This window comes from Mus pahari, unplaced genomic scaffold (assembly GCF_900095145.1).
Source record: "Mus pahari unplaced genomic scaffold, PAHARI_EIJ_v1.1 scaffold_7372_1, whole genome shotgun sequence".
Lineage (NCBI taxonomy): Eukaryota > Metazoa > Chordata > Mammalia > Rodentia > Muridae > Mus > Mus pahari.
In genome coordinates, this window is record NW_018392872.1 from 55637 (window position 1) to 59691 (window position 4055).

Consider the following 4055-nt stretch of genomic DNA (forward strand, 5'->3'; position numbering starts at 1 on the left):
CCCCTCTCCAAATTGTATTTAACCTGAGCATCTCCCCTTAGTAAAAGAGACTATGACAAACATGCATGGTCTTCGTCTCTTTCTTTATTCCCATTTCTCTCTAGGTTTGTGATCCGCCTCAAGGACCATGGAATAAAGTGTCCCGCGGGCCGGGGCAATAATCCATCATAATCAAGTAGGCTTCATCCCAGGGATGCAAGGAGAGTTCAACATATGTAAATCCATCAATGTATTTCACCATAAATACAAAGTTAAAGAAAAAATATCACATGATCATCTATCTCACTACATGCTGAGAAAGCCTTCGACAAAAACTAACAGCTGATTATGTTAAAAGTCTTGGAGTTATCAGGATACATGTTGGATATGTAAACATAATAGAAGCAACATACAACAAGCCAATAGGCAACATCAAATTAAAAAGAGAAATTTAAAGCAATCTCAGTAAAACCAGCAATAAGTCCTCCCTCTCTTTCCCTATCCAATACAGTATTTGAAATTCTAGCTAGAGAAAAAACTAAGGATTTTAAGGGGATAAAAATTGGAAAGGAAGAAATCAAAGTTATCACTAGTCATAGATCATATGATAGTATAGATAAGAGATCTCCAAAATTCTACCAGAGAATTCCTACAGCTGATAAACACCTTCAGAAAAATGGCTGCATACAAAACTCACTGTAAAAAATAACTCTTTTTTAGACAAATGATAAACTGACTTAGAAAGAAATTAGGGAAACACCACCCTTTATAATACTTACAAAATATCTTGGTGTAACTCTGCTCAAGCAAGTATAAGATATGAATGACAAGAACTTCAAGTTTTTGAAGAAAGTAACTTGAAAGAAATTGGAGAAAGAAATTGAGGAAGATATCAGATAACACATGAATTGGTAGCCCCAATCTAGGGAAAATAGCCATAATACCAAAAGCAATCTACAGATTCAATGCAATTCCCATCAAAATTCCAACACAATTATTTACAGACCTTGAAAGAACTATTATACTCATCATATGGAAAAAAGTAAGATAGTTAAAACAGTCCTGTACAATAAAAGTTCTGGAGTCATCACCATCTCTGACTTCAAGTGGTAGTAGAGAGTAATAGTAATAAACCTTGAATCATTGGTATCAAGATGGGGAGGTTGAATCAAATTGAGGACCCAGAAATAAACCAGTACAATTGTGGACACCGTTTTTTTGACAAAGAAGGCAAAACCATACAATAAAAAAGAAAAGATCTTCAACGAATGGTGTTGATCTAACTGGATGTCTGTATGTAGAAGAATGCAAATAGGTCCATATCTTTCACCCTACAGAACACTCAAGTCCAAGTGGAACAAATACCTCAACCTAAACCTAGATACATTAAATATAATAGAAAGGTGGGTAATAGCTTTGAATCCATTAGTACAGGAGACATCTTCCTGAAAGATCCAACATCTCAATCACTAAGATCAAAAATTAATAAATGGGACCTCATGAAACTAAAAAAATCTCCTGTGTGGAAAAGGAGATTTTTGTCAAGGACAGTGATCAAAAGGACAAAACAGTAGCCTAGAGATTGGGCAAAGATCTCCACCAACCTTATATCTGAAGAGGGCCGATATCCAAAATACATAAAGAACTAAAAAAAAGTGACACTAGCAAACCAAATTTCCCAAATTTTAAAAATGGCGTACATAGCTAAATAGAATTTTCAACAGAGGAATATTCAATGACTAAGAAGCATTTACAGAAATATTCAACATGCTTAGTCATCAGGGAAATCCAAATCAAAATGACTCTGGGATTTCATTTTACACCCTTAGAAGGGCAACAGTTCATGCAAGCTAGGGTGTGGAGCACGGGGAACACTCTCTTCCTTTGCTTGTAGGAGTGAAAACTTGTACAACAAGTCTGGAAATCAATTCAGTGCTTTCTTAAATAATTGGAAATAATTCTCTCAGAACTGATTATACAACTCCTGGCCATATACTCAAAAGATGCTCCATCATACCACAAGAACAGTGTTTCAACTATATGAATAGTTTTATTGGAAATAGCCAGAAACTTGAAACAACCCAAATGTCCCTCAACTGAAGAATGGATAATGAATATATGGTACATTTACACAACAGAATACTACTCAGCTATTAAAAACAATGACATTATGAAATTTTCAGGCTAAACCCAGACTCAGAAAGAGAAACGTGGCATGTACTCATGAGTGAAATTAACCATAAAGTCTAGTATAACCCTGTTATCCAGACACCCCAAAAAATTAAGAAGGAAGGCCGAGCAGAGGATATTTGAATCTTACTAAGAACATAAATAAAGTACACATCAGCGGTAGATGGATGGAGGGAACTATGTGTGAGAGAAATTTTGGACAGTAACCAGAGTGGTCACATGTGGGGAAGATGAAGGTAGAGAGAAGTCGAATCTATGGCTGTGGAGAATCTCTGAGATGAGCTAGAAACTTAGGACAATGGACACTCCATGGAATCTATGAGAGTGACCCTAGCTATGACTTCTTGTAATAGGACATATGGAACATGACCAGTCACCTCTTGTAATTAGGCCTGTCTTCTGATGGAGACAACAGCTCACCCACAAACTTTTTTTTTTTTTTTTTTTTTTTGGTTTTCGAGACAGGGTTTCTCTGTATAGCCCTGGCTGTCCTGGAACTCACTTTGTAGACCAGGCTGGCCTCGAACTCAGAAATCCACCTGCCTCTGCCTCCCAAGTGCTGGGATTAAAGTCGTGCACCACCACGCCCGGCACCCACAAACTTTTGATGCACAAATTTTCCTACCTATAAATATGCATGAATAAAGAAGGAGCAGAAATTGAGGGAATGCTTAACCAATGACTAGCTCAATGTGAGACCCATGCCATGAGAGAAATACCACTCCTGATGTTATATTAACAATATTGTGCTATACTTACAGACAGGAGCCTAGCATACATGTCATCTGAGAGGCTTCACCCAGCAATTCATGGAAACAGATGCATAGACCCACTGCAAAACATTAGGCAGAGCTTGAAGAATCTGTGGAAGAGGGGGAGGTAAGATTGAAGAATCAGATAAGCCAAGGATACAAGAAAACCTACAGATTCAACCAATATTGCCCCATAGGGGCTCATTGAGCCTGAATTACCAACCTGAGTGCATCCATAGGATAGACATAGGCTCCCTACACAGATGTAACAGATGATCACCTTGGTCTTTCCCTAAATAGCAGGACCAGGGGCTAACTGCCTTTGGATCCCTTTCCCCTAACTGGGCTGCCTTTTCTTGCCTCAATAGAAAAGGATGCAACTAGTCCACTGCAACTTGATGTACCAAGGCAAATCCATGGGAGGCCTCCATTTCCCTGGGGAGAAATGAAGGGGAGTGGAAGGAAGGGAGGGGAGTGGGAGGAAGGGAGGTGAGTGGGAGTGACTGAGCAGACAGGGAGGGGAAGCTGCATTATGGATGTAAAATAAACACATTAATGGAAATCATCCAGTCTCTCTTTCCTCCTCTTGCGTTCCCTTGTATAGCCTTGAAATGGGGGCCTTTGCCTTTCCTTGTTTTGTTGTTTCTGGCTGTCATCTCTTGAAAACCTGTTTTTTTTTCTGAAGGGAAAACAAAGGGGGATTGGATCCGGGGAGGGGGGATATGTGTTGACAGGGAGTTAGGAGGAGAGGAGGAAGGGGAAACTGTGCTTTAGATGTGTCATATATATTAGAGAATATTTTAAACAAAATATCCATTCTCTTTTAAAATACAAAATCTCCTTTCAAAGTTCAAAGTCTCTCAAGTTTGGGCTCCTGTGAAAATCAAATGCCAATTAAATTCTTACTTCAAGAGGAGAGAACCGGGGCACAGTCACAATCAGATTAGAGCCAACTTAAATGGCAAGAGTATAAAAAACTCAATGTCGAATGTCTGGGTACTAACCCATCTCTTCTGGGTTCCTTCAAAGGGCTTGGGTCACTTCTCTGCTCTGCCCTGTACTGTACACAGAGCTTGTCTTCTAGGCTCAGGCTGGCTCCACTCCATAGCTGCTGTTCTTGGTACTCATGCCAAG